At 37.2% G+C, this 24,157-nt stretch overlaps 1 protein-coding gene across 5 annotated transcripts in view; it reads right to left on the reverse strand.

Annotated features, from left to right (window-relative positions):
- LOC129143146 (uncharacterized) overlaps nt 1–24,157 on the reverse strand; it is a 676,792-nt gene that overhangs the window by 430,615 nt on the left and 222,020 nt on the right. Inside the window, exon 2 of one of the 5 annotated variants that reach the window (XM_054677977.1) lies at nt 18,349–18,452. The exons of the other annotated variants lie outside the window; for them this stretch is intronic. The gene's annotated coding sequence lies outside the window, so the exon portion shown is untranslated. The remainder of the gene's footprint in view (nt 1–18,348; nt 18,453–24,157) is intronic. 5 annotated transcript variants of the gene reach the window in all.

Here is a 24,157-nt window from a genome sequence, read left to right on the forward strand (position 1 = left end):
CATCACTCTTCCATAAAAACGAAGTATCAGAAAAAATCAAGGATTTATATGGAATAAATTTGCTGCCTAGATAGTTCTAGATTGTTAATGAGCAGTGACCCTGCCTACCTTAATAGATATAATTAGCTTTTCAAAACACAAACAGCAAATTTAAAAATGAAGAAAATACATTTTCCAACTTTGGCTATTTATTACACATTTATTGAGAAAAAAAGCAACAGACTATACAGTTAATGAAGAAACAAATCCCTAATTCCACCAGTGGTAGGCCATATGCCAGATAGGTTTTTGTCATAATCCTACAGCAATGTGGTTTTCCAGAGCTATTTTCTAGTTCTGAAACTGTGTATGTATGTGTGTTAAGGTCATACTGTATACTAAATTGCTTTTTCTATCTATATGAATACATATCATGGTATATTTCTGAAAGTTATTTAATGAATGTATTATATAGTTGTTATATAATTTATTTTATTTCCTGTGATTCATTTTCAAAATCAAATGACTTTAAACTATGTTGAATAACATCACCAAATTGCAGGCCAAGAAGTCTTTACCAAAATATGCTCCCACTGAGTGGCAACCATTTTATGGGCTGTTCCTTTTTATTCCCAAATTCCATTTGAAAAAATTTGGCATACAATTGATGATATAATTTTGATATAATGGAATTTAGGTATGCCTAAAGATTTACACCTAGGTTACTGACTTTTAATAAACTTTATTAAGTCAGGGAACCTGAGTGTATACCACTATGCATTTCACAATCTAAAATAGTGCAAGGCAGGTAGTGAACATTTAATACATATTTACTGAATAAATAATTAAATGGATAAATGTTTTTCTTCTAATTGCTTATTTATATTCTAAGCCCACTTTGCTCTTTTGAGATATTTATCATTGCTTTTTATTTTTGAAATAAAATATATTGTTATGTATTTCCAATCTATCCCCTTTTTATATGTGTTATAAATATTATTCACAGACTAATGGAGTTTTATATTGTTCACTTAACTTAATTCTAAGTTAGCATAAAATTTTCTAAGATTAAAAGTAACAATATAATCACATACACAAAAAGACGTTTGTTAGCATTTGTATAACTTTAGTTTAGTAAAGGGCTGACCCAAAGACAGAAACAATGAAAAAACATATTACTTGTTGTGACTATATAAAAACAACGGGCAAAAAAACTCCACCATAAACATGAGAAAACGTTTCAAAAGCAACGGCAAACAGAATAATATATTTTGAATACATGTAAAGAAGATAATGTTCGCAGATTTCATATACATGTATTTCTTGATTTTTTTTTTTTTTTTAAAGAATAACCAGGCCAGGCGCGGTGGCTCACGCTTGTAATCCCAGCACTTTGGGAGGCCAAGGCGGGCGGATCACGAGGTCAGGAGATCGAGACCATCCTGGCTAACACGGTGAAACCCCGTCTCTACTAAAAATACAAAAAAATTGGCCAGGCGTGGTGGCGTGTGCCTGTAGTCCCAGCTACTTGGGAGGCTGAGACGAGAGAATGGTGTGAACCCGGGAGGCAAAGTTTGTGGTGAGCCGAGATGGTGCACTCCAGCCCGGGTGATAGAGCGAGACTCTGTCTCAAAAAAAAAAAAAAGAATAACCAACCACTTAACAAAAAGAGCATAGGATGAAAGAAGGACTTAGCAAAAGATTTAATGGCCAATGAATTAGAAGGTTTACTAATAAGTTAATGGGTAGGGTGCAAGTAAAATAGAGGTGCGATAAGTTCACTCCCAATAATGTTTCTCATCGCCAAAGTCTAAAAGTGTTTCAAAATTACTGTGGGTGTGGAGAAATAAAGTGAACACAGTCATTCCCTATTTTGGAAGAAAAAGGCAGTAAGACCAAAGTTGCTGATCAACTTATTTTAAATATGTAGCCCAGAGGTGGCAGTACTTGTGATATGTAGATGAGTAATTTGCCTTCACAACAACCTCACACAAAGCTAGAGAAGTGCACGTCTTGCATGAGAGTGAGGGGAAACGAAAGAACAAACATGAAACATATAATTCACACATGAGGATAGATAAGAAAACTTTTGAGTTCTTCCTACAGGTATGAATCGGAGATATGAATTGGGTTTCTTCTACTAAGCATCCGGCTTTTAACTATTAGATCATTAACACAGTTCCTAGGGACAAATAATAATTCTCAAAAGAAGTACAGTCATCCCACAGATGAAAGAAAACATTTTCCTAATTAAGCAGCGGTTTGCAAGGCCATTCTGCTCACAGGAGAGAGAGTACTACACTACTTACTACACACAGAGCTCTAGTTTCTACTCCCGATAGACAAAATAGGAAACTGTTATTTCTCTTGATAACTGCTCCCTTAGCTATCCAAACTGTAGAAGCTTGGAAATTACAATTTGCACGGGACTAATTAAGCTTTAATACATCATCATCTGCCTCTGGAGCAGTGGATCTGAGTTTTAGCTGCACGTTAGAATTCACCTGGGCAGCTTTTGAAAACTAGAATGTCTAGGACCCTTCTCAGACAATTGTATCAGAATCTCTGGGAGATAGAAGAGGGAGGCATCCAAGTTTCTTGTTTGTTTGTTTGTTTAGCTCAGCAGGTAATAATGATGCAAGATAGATGTAAAAAATATTTCTATATAGGAAAGGGAACCTGTAATGTTCTTAAAGATTATCTACCAATTTATTTATCTACCTACATTTATCTATCATCAATTTCTTTTTGCTATCTAAACAATAGCAAAGCATACTCATCACTTTCATAAGAAGACTGCAGTTGCCTTTCATTTCTTTTCAGTCTCTCTCCTATTTCAATCAGGATCCTGTTGATGCTGTCTAGCCAAAAACCGCCTGTATTTGAACAAAGTTAATTTTATGGTTTCTTTGAAATAGGAAAATATACCATGAGAAGCTATGAAGCGTCTCAATAAGGTATTAGAAAGGACTTATTATAGGATATTGTCTTACATCAGGATTTTGAAGAGTTTTTTAAGGAAGCATGGCATTGTTCTAGGTCAGATGCTATTAGCAAGTCAGGGTTGGTTCTACAATAGAGTAGCTGAATGAATCTTATCAAGGAGGCAGGAGCAACGAGGCAGCGCAAAGCTGTGATGAGCAGAGAAGCAGCATATTGTCCAGGAAGTAGGGATGTGGGCCATTTTTTTGTAAACTGGACAGTATTCTTTTTATGATATTTGATCAGACATAATTATGGATGGTCTTGTTTCTGTCTAGCTTCACTTATGGTTACAGAGTGACCTTGTTTGATGTTGGTTCTCTGTGAAATTGTTTATGCTCAACAGAAGGACACTACAGCCTAGTGGTAAGTTCCAGGCCAGCTCCCACCTTCAGGGGAGCTCCCACTGATGATCTCATCTTTCCTCACTCACTCAATCTCAGTATTCCAGTAATACTGACACACTTGCTGGCCACTCACCATGGAAAGTGTTTTTTTCTCTCATGGCTTCTGTCCTTGTTACCTCTCCTGTGTGGGACGTTACTCAGTCATACCTTTACATTACTACCTACTCCCCACTTGATTGCAAGTCGAATATCCCTTCTTCGGAGACACCTTTTCTCACTATCTTAATAAAAGCAGCCCGAACCCCAACCATCTCTATCTCAATTACTCAGTTTATCTTCTGCAGTGCTCTTAATTCAGACTGCAGCTTTGACAACAGCCCGTAAGTATTGATGTATAATAGTAAATTATCATTGTTTCTAAATTATCTTAATATAATAGATTTCCTCTAATTCAAGAGTTATTTCAGACAGTCTTAGCAAGAATTACCAACATTAGCCCCATTGAATCTTCTTGACTCTGACCACTTGCCCAGTGTGCAACCAGAGACGATACAATATTCTGATGAGTTTAAGCCTGGACCACAAGGACTCTAAAGGCCACCTCCGCTCATGCACCTTACTCCCCCTGGCTGAGGAGATAGTAATTCTACTGAACTATATGAAGGAAGAATGGTAAAATGATGGAGATACAAAACAATTATTAGAGAATGACTGGGGAATATTTTTAGTTAAAAGTATTGAGATTTGTTGAGTTTTTACATTTACAAAACATGCTTTTCAAATATGACACAAATTAAACATAAGTGATGTTTTTACATTGGCAAGATGACTGACATAAAGCTGGCACTATGATTCATTAATTAACTGTTGTGCAGGTATACTTTTACACGTCAATGAAATTCGATCTATGCAAGTTTAGGAACTGTTTTTCTGCCTGTTTTGCAAACTCTCACACTCATACTATTTACACACTGCTGTAGACCTTTGTACATCTGATTGCCATTTGCCATTTCCTCCTCTCCTTTATGCCTTAAAATAAGCCCTGGATATAAATAAAACCATACATCATAGATTCTCAATTCCTTTCCTAGTATGAGCCCCTCAGCAATGTACAAATTCTAAATTCTAAATAAGTGGGCATTTTTAGGTCAGGACAAAAGAATTCACAATAAAAAGGCAAACATAATGAACAACAAAAATTTCAAGTCAAATATTTAAATGTTTATCTCCTCAAAAACAATTTTTCTCTTCCAGACTCTAATCTCTCTCTCTCTCTCTGTCTCTCTCTCTCAGACACACACACACACACACACACACACACACACACTCTCTCTCTCTCTCTCTCTCTCTCTCTCTCTCTCTCCCTTCATAAGGTATCAGGGTATTTCTGCATTTTCACAAGCAAAAACACATGCATAGTCTCTTTATGAGCTTGTTTGATGTTTTGTTAGTAAATAATCCTGGACACAGAAAATCTAACCTGATCAAGTCTGACATTTACTTTATTAGTCTCAAGATGATATCTCTTTTCTTATCTTCTTTACATGCCCAAATATGCCAAAACCCATCTTTTTTGTTTCCTAAACTCTCGCTGATATTCATCATGCATTATTAAACAGAAGAATCGTATTTTTGTAACAGAAAAAATATCCTTTCTGAGGTTGGAAAGAACAGAAGAGAAACTAATCATCCCCCATAATTGATGTATTCACTGGATGTCTTGATGTTGATAGTATGGAGTCAAAACAACAAGGAGATATTGGTACATAGATGTGACTGCCTCTATAGAGAAAGTACAGATCAATGGGAAATGGCTAAAAGCCCAGGTTCTAGGACCAGATGCCAATGTTTGAACCCAGTCCCCACCATTAACAAATTATGTTCCCTGATCTGTAAAACTGCAATGAAAACATTACCTATTGCATAGGGTTAACATATGTATACAAACATTTTGAATTTTTACTCAATATATCTTGGCCATATTATCACCAGTTGTTTATCATTGTGGCAGAAGGATGTGTGGAGTATTACATATTTTCACATATTTAATTCTGGGATCTGCCCTCATTTGACATGAGCTGTGAATTGGCCCTATATTGAGCAGTTATCAAGCAAATGCTTAGCTTTCGAATTTTAGAATTTCAGCCCAAATGCAATACAGAAAAACTTTTTTCCTATAACTTAATCACATTCTAGGTAAATAGACCTGTGGAGCTTTTCTTCTGATATAGGCTAGAAACTTGTGTGAAGGGTAACTGAGCGTAGACATTAATTTCAGAGAGTATAAACTCTTCCACTCTATCCCACTCCCACTTAAATATCTGGGGAGAGAAGTGTAACCCAAGAGAGCTTGGAGATCCTGCACCTATGGACTGCAGCTCAAGGAGCATCCAGCATGGCCACTCACAGTCTAAGCACGGCTGCATAAGGTATCCAGGCAAAGTGATCTGAGAGCATCCCCTCTACCCCAGGATCCCCCAAAGAGGCATGCATTTTAAACAAATGAGATAATGTCAAGAGACCTTTGTCGTTTCAAGAGTAGAAAAAGAGAACACCAGGAAATAGAATTTGACATCGAATTTGACCTTGAAATAGAATGAAGAGATGGTCACATTTTAATGTACACCATCAGGGTGTGCATTTAATGAACACATCAGGGCGGGAGAAACTACTCTAGAATGAAAATGATGATTTCTCTAAAAATTGCTGCAGGATGACCATGCCTAAAGATAAAACGGGATGAGTCACATTTCAACAAAAGGCAGAGTAATTCACTTTGAAGAAGAAAGATTTATTCAATGTAATCCCAGTCAGGAAATAACTTACATGTCCATCACTGCAGAAAGGATAAATAAACTGTGGTTTATCTAAACAAGGAAGCATTACTCAGCAATAAAAAGGAAAGAACAATTGTGCATACAACATGTGAATGCATCTCTCCAGTGGCCATATAAGCCTGAGTATCTCCATATCTTACAGCATAGAGATGTCTATAAGTCTCCAGGCCTCATTTTTCTTTGAAATGTCAGCACATAGCTCCAGAGTTAGGTAAATTCCTCTGGTGCTCTCACACTACCTGTACAGCTAAATATTAATTTCCCAAGCCTTTCTTCTAGTCAAGGATTCCATGTTTTTAGAAAAATTTACTCAGTAAGTACAATATTTGCATAAATAAAAATATATGTTCTCTAGACTCCACAAAACTGTAGCCCATTATCCCACATGAACATAGACGCAAAACTCTTTGCGAAAATATTTCAAAATAAAATCTAGCAATATATAAAAAGGATAACAGACAATGACCAAGAAAAGTTTATCTGAGGAATGTAAGGCTGGTTGAATATACAAAAACCAATCAATGTAATCCACTATATTACTACATTAAAGAAGAAAAACTACATGATTATCTCAATTATTTCAGAAAAAGCAGTTGACAAAATTCAACATCCATTCATGATTAAAACTCTGAGCAGATCAGGAATAGAAAGCATCTTCCTCAACATGATAAGGAGTATCTCTAACAAATCTACAGCTGCTATCACATTTAATAGTGAAAGAGTTAATGCTTTACTCCTAAAATTGAGAATAAGGGAAGGGTGTCTCACCACAAGTACTGAACACAATATTGGAAGTCTTAGCCAGTGCAATAAGGCAAAGAAAACAAAGCCATTAAAAAGTACACAGATTAGAAAAGAAGAGATAAAATAATCCCTATTCACAGATGACATGATTTTGGACATAGCCAATCCAAAGAAATATATAAGAACAATTATACTTAATAAATAAATTTTGTAAGAGCATAGACTATAAGGTCAATTCTTAAAAATGTATATACTAACAATGAACAGTTACAAAGTGAAATTTAAAACAAGTACAGTAGCCCCTCCCCAAAAATAAATATGTAGGTATAAACCAAACAAAATCTGTAGTTTCTATCTGCTCAAGACTACAGAATGCTTATTAATCTAGGTATACCTCAAAAAATAAGAGACATACCCTACTTAAAATAAGAGTCAATAAGTAGAGATGTAAATTCTCCTTAAATTTGTCTATACACTTGATGCAATCCCAATAAAAATTCAGCAGAAGTTTTGTAGATACTGACAAGCTGATCTGATAATTTACATAGAAAGGCAAAGGACTTGGAAGAGACAAAATCATTTTGAAAAAGAAAAATAAAAGTTGGAGTAAGCACACACTATCTGATTTTAAGATTTACAAAAAAGTTGCAATAATCAAAGACGTATGGAAGTGTCAAAAAATATAGATGCAAAGATCCATGATACAGTATACAGACTGATATGGTTAGGCTTTGGGTCCCCACCAAAATTTCATCTTGAATTGTAATCCCATAATCCCCATAATCACCACGTGTCTTGGGAGAGACCAGGTGGAGGTAATTGAGTTATGGGGACAGTTTCCCCCATTCTGTTCTTGTGACAGTGAGTGAGTTCTCATGAGATCTGATTTTTATTTTTTTTTAGACGAAGTCTCGCTCTGTCGCCCAGGGTGGACTAGAGTGGTGCGTTAGCTCACTGCAACTTCCACCTCCCTAGTTCAAGCAATTTTCCTGCCTCAGCCTCCCAAGTAGCTGGGATTACAGGCACATCGACATGCCCGGCTACTTTTTTATATTTTTAGTAGAGACGGGGTTTCACCATGTTGGCCAGACTGGTCTCGAACTGCTGACCTCAGGCAATCCGCCCGCCTCGGACTCCCAAAGTGCTGGGATTACAGGCGTGAGCCACCACACCCAGCCAAGATCTGATGGTTTTAATAAAGGGCTATTCCTCATTCGCTCTGCACTTCTCCTTCCTGTCACCTTGTGAAAAAGATGCCTTGTTTCTTCTTCACCTTCTGCCATGATTGTAAGTTTCCTCAGGCCTTCCCAGCCACACTCAACTGTGAATCAATTAAACCACTTTCCTTCATAAATTACCCAGTCTTGGGCAGTTCTTTACAGCAGTATGAAAATGGACTAATACACAAAGTCTGAAGTAAAAGCACATTAAAATTTCAGTTTATTTTGGACAAGATCAAAGGCAATTCAATGGAGAAAGCCCCTAATCTTCTCAATAAAGATTGATAAGATAATTGAACATTCATATGCCAAAAAAGTATTTTGAACTAAATCTAATACCTCGTACACAATTTAATTAAAAATGAATCCCAGATCTAAATGTAAAATGTCAACTATTAAACTTTTAGAATAATACACACGAGAAAATATGCATCACCTGAGTTTAGGCAAAAATTATTAGATATAGCACTAAGAGCATAATCCATAGAATAAAAACAAGTTAATTGGACATTGCTGAAATATAAGCTTTAGCTCTGCAAAAGACACTGTTAAGAAACTGAAAAGATAAGACAATAATTGATAGAAAACATTTGCAAATTGCACATCTGTCAGAGAATTTGTATCCAGGACATATTAAGAACTCTATACATAATTGCTTAAAACAAGATGTAATCCAAATGTCCGTCAGTAGATATATGTGTAAACAAACTGTGATACATCCATACAATGACATACTACTCAGTATCTAAAAGGAACAAACTATTGACACACAACTTGGATCTCAAATGAGTTGATCTGAGCATAAGAAGCCAGTCTTGAAAAGCCATACACTGTATGATTCCACTTAAATAAGGTTCTAAAAAGCATAAAACTATAGTTATTGAATACAGATTATTAGTTCTTAAAGTTAGGGATGGTAGAAGGATGTGAATACAGAAGGATACCTTGAGAGATGGTTTTTCTAGGGTGATGTAACTGTTCTGTTTCCTGATTGTAGTGTTGCTTACACAAATCTATTCATGTACATTTTTATGCATTTAGCATAGTCAAAAAAAAGTTCATTTAAAATATTCTTACTCCTCTTAAGACAGTTTTCAAGACATTACTGACTCATGCCTTTAATGTCAATGCCTTGTGATTTCCCTCATATTTCTGCCCCTTTAAATATATTTTCAATGTATCAATTTATTCATAACATTATTAAATATTCATTTTGTGACAAGCACTTTTCTAGATTCTTGGTGATATGAACAAAGTAATGATATCTTTGGGCATGTTTTTTCCTGTTGGTAATTTGGAAGATCATCTTTATCACTTTGGCCTCTGGCAGCAATTCAAAACTCTTAGCTGTTTTTCTCTCTCTTTGACATTTTTTCTTCAAGACATTTACCCAGTTGACTGACATACTGGCAACAAATAAATTTGTATGTGCCTTTCTTCCATGCATTCCATCTTTCCCAAGTAATTTGTGACTTCCTCTAACTTTATCTAAATTCATCTCAGTAGTTATTGGCAACCACTGGTTTCAGGAACTAACTGGGTTTAAAATGTTTCCACACTGTTGGAAAATGAATAAACATTAACCCATGAAATGGAAAAGTCACAACTATATAATAAAAGGTCAAGTTTTTGTTATTATGAGTATTTATTATTGAAACAGAGATAAATTTTAAAAGGTCGTGGAAGAGGAAATCTTTTCTTCTTTCTTTCTTTTACTTTTTTTTTTTTTTTTTTTTTTTTTTTTTGAGACAGGGTCTCATTCTGTCACACAGGCTGGAGTGCAATGGCATGATCATGATCATGGCTCACTGAAGCCTCAACCTTCCAAGCTCAATTGATCCAGCTCAACCTCCCCAGCAGCTGGGACTACAGGAGCAAACCACCACGCCTGCCTAATTTTTTGATTTCCTGTAGAGATGAGGGCTTACTGTGTTGCTCAGGCTGGTCTGAAACTCCTGGGATCAAGCGATCCTCACGTCTTGGCCTCCAAAACTGCTGGTATTACAGACATGAGCCACTGTGCCCAGACTAATCCTTGTTTCTAAATGTCCATGGGCTCTACTGAAGAATAGGATCTCCTTTTGTTTCCAACCATATTAACTAATATTTTATGACATTTAAAGAATTAATGTTCCTTTACTTAGGTGGGTCAACAGTATTGTGAGTTTTTATAAATGCTTTATCACTAAGATATACTACTAAAATCTTTACTGATGAAATACAATAATGTTTGAAATTTGCTTCAAAATGATTTGTGAAGAGGAGAGAAGTTTCAAGGAGTATAGATCAAACAGGAGTGGGAATGAGTTGATCATTTAATCTTGGGAGATGGCATGTAAGATTCATAATACCACTTGAAATCATAATACCCAATTTTGTATACAGTTTGTATTATCTATAATAAAAAATGTTTTAAAAAGAAATAAAGGAAAAAGTTAAAACTTTTCTTCTGTAAGAAAGCTTCTCTCACACCATATCAGTTACATTCAGCTTGCCAAAATAGACACAAATTTAATTCAGCTCAACAAATACTTCATGTATGGTGTTTTGCAGCCACTAAAGAGTTCTTGCTGTGAGGAAGGAGACACAAATAGCCTAGCTATCAAATTGTATTTCATCTAGAGATAATCAACAGTTTAGATATACAGTATTTGAAGGAAAGTGTGTCTTTACTGCTACCATCCCTAAATCAAGCCTGTACAAAGGCTGGTCTACTATTTGGTCCTTCTCACACCAAAGTCAACTCATAGGGAGAAAAGAGATTTCCTCACCCACCAAGTGTCAGAAGGTACTGACCTGCTAGTGGACATAGGTCTCTAAACAGACTATTGTTCCCAGAACGATTGCTGGTCCTCATAGCATGGCTTAATCTTCACAGGATATGTCTCTACAGTATCCAGCTAAGCCACAGGTACATGATCACAAGGAGTATCCAAAAGTATAAGAATAAGGTGATGTAATAGGAGAGAAATACACAAAAATTTTTGAGCTATGACTGCTTGATTTGAGTTCTAGGGGTAAATAAAAAATCACAGTCACTTGGGTTTCTTTAGATAACCTATGGAACCTCCCTATAAAGTACTTCACAGTATAGCATTTGGTAAATGACTTCTGCAAGACAAATCTTGAAACACTTCTTTTAAGCCTTAGCATACATGCAATAGCATTCCCTCCCTCAGTGTTCTTCCACTTAGCTGCAGCTTTAGCATTAATTGAAGGATGTTCTGCCTGATGTTTTAAACATAAAATTATTTAATTCATATAAAAGTAAATAAAACAAGCACAAAGTCACTTCTGATGTTTTCATCTTTAGCTTTATATTTTGAGCCCAAAGCTTCTGATTTCTATATCTGAAGACATTTTGTTGGCATAATTCCTTCTGAAATGGAATTCTGTGTCTTCCTAACTCCTTTTTATTGGGCAGTTCCTTTGTGTCGGGATCTGTTTTACGTCTTGTAAACAAAGCAGATGAGCCTCTGCCCTCATAGAGCATATATCATAATTTAAATAATTGCAGACTAGCGTAAGTAGGAGAGAAGCAGAGTGATGTGACAGAGAAAAGTGTGTGTGTGTGTGTGTGTGTGTGTGTATAAAAGAAGGGAGAATACCAACCTTTTAAAAACGGCTTTGAGGGAAACCCTCTCCAAAAGATGATGCTTTACCAAGACCCGAAGTGTGAGAAGCCAGCCATGAGCAGCACTAGAGGACAAACCCTCTAGATAGAGAAAACAGCATGCTCCAATGTCCTAAGACAGTAAAGAGCTGCATTGTTCAAGAATCAGAAATAAAGGCTTGTGTGGAAGGAGCTTAGTGACAATGGGGGACAGTCACAACAGGCCAGATCACAATGGCCATGTTGGCTATAGCAGTGAATATGGATTTTATCTTTTGCGCTAAGGAGAGCTCTCAAAGGTCTTTAAGCAGGGTTGTGAGGTCATATAGTTAAGGTTATATAAGATCACTCTGGCAGTGTCATGCAGAAGGCATTACAGAGGGGCCACAGTGGATGCAGCAACACCAGTATGAAGCTGTCCAAGAAGAAATAGGAGAGGGAATTTGATTAGGTGGGCACCAGACACAACAGAGAGGTTGCAACTTAAAGATATACTTTAGATAGGGACAAGATTGCTGATTAATTGAATATGAGGAATGAAGAACTGGGAGGTATCAAAGATAAATTTTAGGTTTCTGAATATGTCAAATAGTAATGCCATTACTAAAATGATAAGGGCATGGCAAGGTTTCAGGGAAAGGGACATCAAGGCTTACTAATCCTATAAAGGTATGCAACTGGATATATTAATGGGACAGCTGTATATATACTTACACGTTATTGAGGTGAATCCAGGTGTAAAAATACAAAAGAGTTGATCTTTAGCATTCAAACAATTTTAAAAGTTATAGAAATGAATGCTGTCACTTCAAGAAATAGTAGAGCTAGAAAAAATAATTATACAGAGAAAATTGATACAGGAAGAAGACTCAGGAAAGAGACTGAGAAGGTGACACCAAAGAGGTGGGAGGAAAGTGATGTCATGAAAACCAAAAGGAAAGGGGTTCAGTTCGGGTCCAGAGAGTCATGTATTGCTTCATTTTTACTCGACCAACAATGTCCTTATATAATACATAGTTCACACAGAGTAACATGAATTTTTGTCTTAGTCACTCTTCTAAATCTCATTCAGAAGATTTTTATTTGACCCAGAAATACATTTTATGTCCACTGTCATTCTCCTTAACACCATGCTATTGGAATTCTCTGCTAGTTTGAGCTAGCCTCACCATCTTCCTTTACACTCCATAATTTCACAGCTTTTTCTTTCTTTCTTTTGGAGACAGGGTATCATTCTGTCAACCATGCTGGAGTGCAGTGGTCCAGTCATAGCTCACTGCAACCCCAAACTCCTGTGCTCAAGCGATTCTCCTGCCTCAGCCTCCTGAAAAAAAAAATGGACTACAAACATGCACCACCAACCATAGCTTTTTTTAAAATTTATTAGTTTTTGTTTGTTTGTTTGTTTGTTTGTAGAGATGGAGTCTCACTGTGTTGCCCAGGCTAGCTTTTTCTTATTTTTGTTCTTCTACTTGAAATTTCACTTCTACAACTTTTTAAACTTGGTTACGTCTCTTCACCCTTTAATAAATAACTCATTGACAAATTAGGACCCTTGCCTTTTAAAAAACACTGCTCAAAATGTTTTTAAAAAGAGTAAATATCTCCAATGAGCTTGTATCTCATGGCCCTCTGACTTTGTGTAATTTGGACACTGTCATTAAGGTACCAGCATTGCAGAGCTCCTGTGCTGGGAGCGCATACAGATCAGCATCCACATCTCTGTATTTCTTTCCAATACACCAGTGCATCTTTCATTATCTACCAATCCCATTACATTAGTAATCAACAGCCCAACAGCCTAACCTTGAATACTCCTCTCAGTACTGAACCCCACCTACATCCCTCCCTCTTGTACCCAGATCATTACCAGTCACATACGCTATCAGTGCCACATCCAGATCTTGTTCTTACCCACTCTCTAAGAGTGTGTTCTTCCACTCTCTCAAAATTTGCCTCCTGCGCTCTGTTTCCTTGCCTATGAACAGGGGCATTGGGCTGGATGATTTCTGAGGTCCCTTCCAGCTCTGACATTCTGTGTGTAATTAGATCACTGCACTGTGACCTGTCTATAAATACAGCAGGAGTTCAGAAAGGGTTAGAGTAATTGAAGAAAGTTTCCTAGAGGAATTATGGAGATTGAATTGGGTCTTGAGTAATGGGAAGAATTTAAACTGGCAAAAAGATTGTCCCATGTTGGAGAAACTGCATGACTCAAAGCAAGAAGGGGGCAAGAAAAGATATGTGCAGAGTGACTGATGAGAGATAAACTTGACTGCCATAGCATTGTGTGGATTGCTGGATAGTGAAAAATGAACCTGAATCAAAAGCAAATAATAATAAACAGAAAATAAACAAGCACCTGAAGGTGACTGAAATGAAATCTGAGTTCAGTAATGGCAACAATATTCTGCCCTATACTTTAAAAAAAGTGTTTGGAGGCTAAAGGAAAGTCCAAATTGGGGAATTTAAAATGAATTTGTAACCTACTATAAACTCATTTTATGGCAGTGAAGAATCACTTTAGTGGATTTCAATATACCTAACTATGAAGTATAGATAAAACAATTTATATGATTTGTTTTGGGGGCTTGACCCATACCTAGGGGATGATCCTTAGCTGGTGGTGTTATGCCAGCAAAAATACAAAACTGGCACTATCTTTCAATCATCATCGTTCTTATGCTAAAGAACTTGGAAACAAGGAGGTTTCCTTGCTGAAATCTTCCTTGTTTAAATCAGTTTAAATCTTTATCTAGACCTGTTAATAGGTAGGAAGAAACAGAGGAAGGAAGGAGAGAGGGAAAGAGAGAGGGAAGTCAGAAGGGAGGAAAGAAAAATGAGGAAAAGGAAGAGATAGGAAAGAAAGGGAGGGGAAAAGGAGGGGAGAAAAAGAAAAAGGAAAAATCTTTCATAGTCATGCCATACCCCTAAATCCTAACCATTTATATCACAGAAATGTGACATGTTTCTCAGTGCAAAACAGGCCACATGTACTATTCATATGATCATTTTCTCACAATTTGAAACTTTTAACTAAGTAGAGAAAAATAAGACACTTTTAACCTAGATATCATTACCACATGAAATATCTGAATAAAGTTGAAGAATGTGTATGCCTTCTTTAACTTGAGGAATGGAGATAAGTAATATCTAATGTGAACTATATACATGTCACAGATATTAGATATAAGTAATATCTTATGTGAACTATATGCATGATCTGGGTACGAGAGGGAGGGATGTAGGTGGGGGTTCAGTATTGAGAGGAGTATTCAAGGTTAGGTTGTTCATTACTAATGTGACGGGATTGGTAGTTAACGAAAGATGCCCTGGTGTATTGGAGAGAAATAGAGATGTGGATGCTGATCTGTATGCACTCCCAGCACAGGAACTCTGCAATTCTGGTAACTTAATGACAGTGTCCAAATTACACAAAGTCAGAGGGCCACGAGACACAAGCTCACTGGAGATATTTACTCTTTTTAAAAATATTTTGAGCAGTTTTTTTTTTTTTTAAAGCCAAGCGTCCTAATTTGTCAATGTGTCTAACATCATACCTTTAGAACAACAAACCTCAGGAATAGGTATAATTCTCATAAATAAGGAAAGTGAAGTTCAAAGAGCTTAGGTGATTTCCCAATGTATCACCAACTGAAAATGGCTGATCTGGGATATGAATTCCATGAGTACAATACTCTCTACCCTTCATGGCCATCACACACACATGCACTCTCTACCCCATAACAGGCCAAGATAACTTCTTTACAGCAAAGCTGGGCTCTTAAAGTATGGTCAGAAAACTACCTGCATCCAAATCACCTGGGAAGCTTCTTAAAACTAAGATCCCAGACCCGTCTTCAGACATACATCATTGTAACATGTTCTCCAAGTGACTCTGGTGTGCACTAAAAATTTGAAGCAATGCAAAAACCAAACTGCTTTCCACAAATCACATAATACAAATGCTGCATGAACTTTTAAAATGAATTCTTCCAAATCACATCTTTGATACTTGAGTCTCTATTTTCATCAAAATCTAATAACTCAGAATTTAAACTGAAGCCGTTTGGCCACTATAGTTGACTTTCCAAAATGAGGCTTTTAAAGGCAAGCCAGAATAATATCTGTGAACTGAAAGAGTGAAGAGTGGTCAATAACTGAAGAAGCAAATAAACCAAAATTTTAAGAATGGAAAAGTTTTTAATTTTGTGGGAGACTATTATGACATGACTAAGTCAGAAACAGAAAAAGGGTGACTGAAGACTAGGACTAGTGAAGAAAGGACTTTGGGAACTCAAGCCAGGTACATATTAATATTTTTAAAGATCAAATTGATTGAGGTTTAATTTATATAGAAATAAAACAAATGTATATAAATGTAGAGTTTAATGATTTTTGTCAAATGTATACAATATGCAATCCCAAATATAAACACTATATAGAATACTTCCACCACCCCACAAGATTCTCTTATGCCTCTCTGCAGGGAATATCCCTCACCCCTAGCTCCAAGCAACCACCAGTCTTTTTAATCATGCCACTTCTAAAATGTCATATGATGAGATCAAATAGTATGCGAAATCTTTGAGTCCAGCTTTTTTCTTAAGGATTATTTTTGAGACACATTCATGATGCTACGTATATTTCAGTAGTTTGATCCTTTTCGTTGATGAACGTTTTGGGGCTTTCTTTAGGTGATAGTCGAGTGTCCAGAAGAGGGGCACAGGGAAAAAAATTCTTATACTCACAGGTCCTAAAGGGAGAGTCACTGCATGTCAAGTAGGGGCCACATGACAGGGAGCAGCAAAGGAGCAGGCTCAACTCAGCAGATAGGGAGTGGAGAGAGAATAGGCATCCATGGGCAAATGCCTCTATTGGAGGTCAGGGTGGAGCACACCAGCAAAATGTGTGAGGAGATTTGACTGGTGACTTTAAATATTACCAGATGTCAGTCAGGGGAAGGCAAGTCAGAGAGCTTGTGGTAGGCTCTGACCTCATCACACTTGTACACCTGGTTACCTGGGAGGGGCGCTGCTCACAGCTTGTTTGTGGAGATGTCGAGGCAGCAAGAAAATACAAAGTTTTAAAATGTGTAATACAAACAGTATTCCCTTTGAAGATACACCATAATTTAGTCATCAGTTCAACTCTTGGTGACTGTCTGGGTTTTTTTCAGTTTGGGGATATTATTAATAGAGCTTATATGAGCATTTTAGTGAAAGTCTTTGTATGGACATATATTTTCATTTCTCTTGGGCAAATTCATGGAACTGTTTTATGATAGGTGTATTTTAACTATATAAAAAACTGTCAAACTGCTTTCCATAAATTGTACAACAAATGGTTGTACAATTTAACAATCCTATCCGAAATGTATGAGAATTCCAGTTGCTACAAATCCTCACCAACACTTGATGTTGTCAGTATTTAATTATTCTAGTGATTGTGTAGCGATATCCCAAAGTATTTTAAATGTATTTCCTTGGTGATTAATGATATTGAGCATTTCTATGTGCTTATTGGCCATTTATAAATTTCTTTTTTAGAAGTATCTGTTCAAAAATGTTCACCATTTAAAAAATTGTCTTCTAATTATTGAGCTTTTAAACTAAAAAATGTATATGCTTTCCTTATCAAGTTTATGTGTTGTAAATTTTTTTCTAGTCTATCACTTATCTTTTCATTTTCTTAATAGTTTCTTTCAAAGAGCTAAGGTTTTGATTTTGATAACTTATTTTTTATGGTTCATGTTTTTTGCATCCTACGTAGGTAATTTTTGCTTATGCTAATTGGTGAAGATTTTCTCCTGCTTTTCTCTAAAAAAATTTGTTACCAGGGATTCTGCATTGAGATGGATCCTTTAATCGAGGAGATAACAGAGCTCGAGCTCTGTACCAGCAATCTTGGTTTTTGTAATAGTGAGCGAAGAATTGCAAACTAACACCCACATGCAAGCTTAAAGCCAATTTTACTGAAGCACAGTAATAGACTCTCAGAAAGAGAGTGGGCTGATTCCACTTCATGTCACTTCTGCTTTAGAGCTCAGGGTGTTTTTATGGGGTTTGTGGGAGGAGTTGAGGCTTGGGCTGTTTGAGTGACAGAATGATGTCATTTGACTGGCAGTTTATGGTTATATAACTGAAGTTAAACTGTGCATGTTTTACCCATAATTTGTTAAGAAAAGCCCTCTAGACTGCTGGGCGGGGGGGTCAAAACCACATCTAAATTATAATGGCTGTATAAGCAGGATGGGGTTCTCCGCGCCCGCCCCTCCCCCGCCAAAAAAAAAAAAAAAAGTAATAACTACATGGCTGGTAGAAGATGTCCAAGGTACTGGCAGTGAATTTCTATGGGTCTGCAGCAACCTCAATTCTTGCCTCCTCAGAAGAAAGAATTGAACTGAGGGGCATAAGGCAGAAAAAGAGAGGCAAGTTTCACAGAAGGAGTGGAAGTTTATTTTAAAAGCCTTTAGAACAGGAAAGAAAATAAAGTATGCTTGGAAGAGACCCAAGCAGGAAACTTATAGAACAAGTGCGACGTTTAACCTTTATCCTAGGACTTTATAGGCTTGCCTCTTTCCCACGACTCTTCCCTTAGTGTGGGCTGCCATAGTGTGGACTTACTTTTTTTTGAGAAGGAGTCTTGCTCTGTCGCCAGGCTGGAGTGCGCGTTCTCGGCTCACTGCAACCTCCGCCTCTCGGGTGCAATGCGCAGTGCCCTCCTTACCCTTAGGAAATGAGCACGGCAGTAATTTTAGGAAGTCGTAGGCATACTCATCGGAGGCTTTCTTCCCTTTTCCCGTGGAGTGCCCCCAAAAGAGCATACGCCACCATTTTGCCTTTTAATGCACATGCCCAGTCTCACCCGCCCAATACTTGAGATTGGAAGCCCATTTTTGCTTCTCCCTGGCACCTGCATTCAATTAAAACTTCAATGCAACAGGTGTGGACCATCAGGAAATGGCCTCTACCTGGTGCCGGCTACCAATTTATCACTTTTAGAGAGTCAATGTGATAATTGACCAACCATCAGCCAACATTCCTAGTGGGTGGGGGGAGAGCCCTCTCAGGCCCCCCTCATGCCTGTCTAACTACCAGCAACAAATTCTTATCTCAGGACCAACTGGTTGAAATCCAGGTCACATCTCCTATGCATACCAAGTATGTATATTAAATGAAAAACAGAAGAAAATTGATTTTCTTTTTTTTTTTTTAATACATACATGTATATTCTGGAGAAGGGCCAGCTGCCTCTCTTTCCCTTACAAAAAAAAAAGAACTTTTGCTTCCTGAAGATGCAATAGATCCTAGGTTCTCACTCTAACCTTTTGAAATGTAAATACGTCTTTCCAGGGGCCATAATAAGCCCCACCTCATCCCCAACTTGCTGTGTTATTGGTTTTTATGACCTAGAAGGTGTTTCAAGGTCCTAAGCTTCATTTTTTTCTTAAAATGTAATCACACATCCCCAGAGTTAAGTTAATCTATCTATACTATTGTCTCACTATATATATCCAGGTGTAAATTAACTACCTAAGGGTTGCTTTTAGCCCAGGATCCCAATTTACAGAAAAATTTGTTCATTAAGCCCTAACTCTGTAGAAACACACCAAAAAAAAAAAAAAAAAAAAAAAAAAAATTCTCTACAGTCCACAAGTTTTACAAATTTTCATCTGGTTTTTATATAAAGGTAATACTAGCCTTGTGAAATGTTTTTAGGACTATTCGATGCTAGGCTGGGTGCAGTGGCTCACGCCTGTAATCCTAGCACTTTGGAGGCCGAGGCAAGGAGATCACTTGAGGCCAGGAGTTTGAGACCAGCCTGGCCAACATGGTGAAACCCCATCTCTACTAAAAATACAAAAATTAGCCGGGCATGGTGGCACATGCCTGTAATCCCAGCTACTCGGAAAGCTGAGGCACGAGAATCACTTGAACCCAGAAGGTGGAGGTTGCAGTGAGCCGAGATCATGCCACTACACTCCAGACTGAGTGACAAAGTGAAAGTGTCTCAAAACAAACAAACGGACAAACAAACAAAACTATTCGATCCTTCTCCATTTACCAAAAGAGATTGTGAAAAATTGGTCTTATTCTTGAAATATTTGGTTGGATTTCTGAGTGAAAATATCTGGGCCTGGAGATATTGTTTCTGGAAAAGTTTTTAACAATGATTTAATGTTATTAAAGAAAAATAATTATCCAAACACTTGTTAAATATGGCAAGTCAGACTTTATTAAGGGGGGCCATGATGAAAGATATGGGGGCCACTGCAATGCAGTCTCACTGTGGGTGAGAGACATTGGAACCCACTTTGACTCCAAGAAGGACAAGTGGGGATTTATAACCAAGGACTAGAGAGGGGGGCAGTAGAAAGAAAATTACTAAGAGAAAACATCAAGCATCAGAGCTTCCTGGCTAGAACTTAATAGGATTATTGCTGAAGGCAGGCCAGGTGATAAGATAAGGGTGGTCAAATGTCAAGCCTGGGATATCCACTCTAAGCTGATTTAACAGAATTCTAACTCAAACTGTATTCTACACAGAGATGGAAGTCCAAGTTCACACACAGTTAAACAGAGGACTCAGAGGAGGCTTGCTAAAGTTCTGGTGAAAGGAGAGAGTCTTTGTCAATATTTTCACTAGTTTTAGCACTCTTGAGAATATCTGTTTCATCTCATGTGAGTTTTGCTTGAGAATTTTGAGAAATTGATCCATTTTGAATAAATTTTCAAATTTATATGTGAAGAGATTTTATAGTATTCTCTTATCTTTTGGGTCCATAGCATTATCTCCTATTTCAATCCTAATACTGATAATTTGTATCTTCTCTAGTTTTATTCATCACCTAAAAAAATAAGCTTTTAGTTTCATTAATTTTCTCTATGGTTTTCCTATTTTAATTTTCTTGAGCTCTGTGTTTATTATTTCTTCCCTTCTGCTTGCATTTGGTTTTTCTTTTTCTTATAGTTTCTTAAGTTGGAACTTTAAGTTATTGGTTTGATACCTTAATTCTTTTTTAATATTAGCATTTAATGATATAAAGCTTCCTCTAGCACTGTTTCAGCTGCTTTCCACAAATGACTGTTGTATTTTCACTCAGTTCAAAATATTTTCCAATTTCCCTTGAGACTATCTCCTTAATCCAAGTATTTTCTAGAAGTGTGTTACTTGAATTCCAAGTGTTTGCAGATTTTCCTTTTATCTTTCTCTTATTGATTTCTACTTTAATTCCTCTAGGATCATGCATGAATTCAAATCTTTAAATGAGTCTGTATTATGACCCAGAATATGGTCTGTCTTGGTGTCTTTTCCATGTACACTTGTAATGACTATGCATTCTGCTGTTGTTGAATGGTGCTATAAACGCCAATTAGACCAAGTTGGTTAATGTTCTAGCTAACTTCTGCTATATCCTCGCTAATTTTATGCCTATCCATTGCTGAAATCAGAGTCTTGAAATCTCTAATTATAATCATGAATCTATCTATTTCTCCTGTAAATTCTGTTTTTGCTTCATATATTTTGAGGCTCTCGCAGTAGGTACATACACCTTTAGTATTGTCAACTCCCCTTGCTGAATTTACCCTTTCTTTATTATGTAATAACCCTCTTTATTTCTAAAAATGTTTAAGTCTTTTGATATTTATTAATTTAACCATTCCAACTTTCATTTGATGTATGTTTTCTCATTATATCTTTTTCTTTGAGATAGGGTTTTGCTGTCACCCAGGCTGGAGTGCAGTGGGGTGATCATGGTTCACTATAACCTCCACCTCCCAGGCTTAAGCGATCCTCCTACCTCAGCCTCCTGAGTAGCTGGGACTACAGGTGTGTGCCACTACAGCTAGCTAATTTTTTTGTACAGAGAAGGTCTCTCCATGTATGTCTTTTTGTTACTGAAACAGAAAGGGTTCGGTCTAGGTCTTGCTGCTCACCACAGGGAAAGCCAGTCACTGAGGCAAAGATTGCCAGGGAAGAAGTCTTTAATCAAGGGCTGCAGCCAAAGAAACAAAAAATTCAGTCTCAAATCCATCTCCCCGGCTGACTAAAATTAGGGGTTTATATAGCAGGGAAGAAATGTAACCATATTTAGGAAAACAGGAACTCAGGAGGGGTAAGAAGGCAATGATGATGAATAAGGGACCTGATGTCTCATTGTCTGGATGTTGTGATCTGGTGTGTTTCAGTTCCTTGATACTTTTTGAGAGGGCTGGGGGCTCTTTTCTTAGGAAGAAACTCAGATAAAACAAATATAAGTTTCAAACTTTAAGACCAGAAGGGTAAATTTCTATGTTTATCCCCCCAAAAAGCTGTCTATGGACTATTGAGTCAGTTTCAGTCCCCCCTTTTCTATATATCAATGCCTCAATCATGGGGAATGTAGTTGTCAATCTTTCTGGCTGCTTCAAGCTGAGGAGGGACATAGTGGGCAGCTCTATACCATGGGTGACTCTGTGGCCATTCAGGAATCAAAAGTTAATCTAACACCATAGTTTTCTTCTGAAACACAATCATTCTCCCTCCAGTCTCTCACTTCCACCAAAGACAAATCACAGCAGGAACAATCTACCAGCAAAATAAGCTTCAGTCCCACACACTTCACCTAATAACCCACACAAAGTGCAGCAAGAATCATTGTCCACATAGGCTCTCTTAAACTGCCCTTACTGGAACCTGTCCCAAGGCCGTTTCAATCAAAGCCCTGGGACAATTATCAGTTCCTCCAACTTTGTCCCATTATAAATGAAAACAAATTCTTATTGAACTTATGCAAACAAACACATTGCCGTGAATTAACAACATTCATAAATAGTTTACAAAGTCTTGAGAAATTAGGCAGAGAGAAAGAAATATGCCTCAAATTCTGTTAACGAAAGTATATTCTATTCGTTACACTTAAAGCATACTTAAAAGCTATAAATAGCTCAAAAGAAAAAAAAACTCCAGACTATAAAACAAAAAGAATCATCAATATTTCAAACCAACAAAAAAAGCCATAAAAATTATTTCAGTCCTTGGTTAGTCAGTCTACGCAATCAACTACTGTTCTGCTTCATATGAGGTTAGCAATCTTTATGAAAATATCAGCCTTTCAATTAGTGACCTGCAAGCTTTCTTTCTAATCCAATAGCACAATCTCCAAAATTATCAGAAACCTGCATTCAAGAGTCTTTTTCATGAAGTCCCTCAAAGAAACAAGTCCTGGATTGTAACTGACTATAAGTCACTTTTTGAGATGAAAGCAAAACAATCGTGGATGACAAAATTCTTAACACAGCCATAGCTAACGACATAGTTGACAAGGAAATTTGGTTATTTCTGTGGCATACAACAGGCTACCATAATAATCATAATTGTTACTGATAACATATATTAAGACATATCAGAATTTTAGGAATCTCATACAATCCTGGAACACTTGTTAACAACACAACTATATAAATATAAATATAACTGAAAAGAAGCTGTATTAGTGTATTTTCATGCTGATGATAAAGACATACCCCACACTGGACAATTTACAAAAGAAGAAGTTTATTGGGATTACAGTTTCACATGGCTAGGGAGGCCTCACAATCATGGCGCAAGGTGAAAGGCATGTCTTACATGGCGGCAGAGAAAAGAAGAGAGCTTGTGCAGGGAAACTCCCATTTTTAAAACCATCAGATCTTGTGAGACTCACTCACTACCATGAGAACATCACAGGAAAGACCCATCCCCATAATTCAATCGCCTTACACCAGATTCCTCCCACAACATGTGGGAATTGTGGGAGCTACAATTCAAGATGATATATGCGTGGGGACACAGCCAAACCATATCATTCTGCCCCTAGCCTCTCCCAAATCTCATGTTCTCACATTTCTAAATCAATCCTGCCTTCCCAACAGTCCCCCAAAAGTCTTAACTCATTTCAGCACTAACTCAAAAGTCCACAGTCCAACATCTTATCTGATACAAGGCAAGTCCCTTCTGAGAAGTGAAGCTAGCTGGACTTTCTGGGTCGAGTGGGGACTTGGAGAACTTTTCTGTCTTACAAGAGGATTGTAAAACGCACCAATCAGCACTCTGTAGCTAGGATTGTAAAACGCACCAATCAACACTCTGTAGCTAGGATTGTAAAATGCATCAATCAGTGCTCTGTAGCTAGCAAGGGGATTGTAAAACGCACCAATCAGCACTCTGCAAAAATGCACCAATCGGCACTCTGTAGCTAGCAAGAGGACTGTAAAATGCGCTGATCAGCACTCTGTAAAACTCACCAATCAGCGCTCTGTAAAATGCACCAATCAGTACTCTGTAAAACACACCAATCAGCAGGATCCTAAAGGTAGCCAATTGCAGGGAGGATTGGAAAAAGGGCACTCTGATAGGACAGAAATGGAAAATGGGAGGGGCCAATAAGGGAATAAAAGCTGGTCACCCCCA

The sequence above is a fragment of the Pan troglodytes genome, chromosome 12 (assembly GCF_028858775.2).
Source record: "Pan troglodytes isolate AG18354 chromosome 12, NHGRI_mPanTro3-v2.0_pri, whole genome shotgun sequence".
Classification (NCBI taxonomy): domain Eukaryota; kingdom Metazoa; phylum Chordata; class Mammalia; order Primates; family Hominidae; genus Pan; species Pan troglodytes.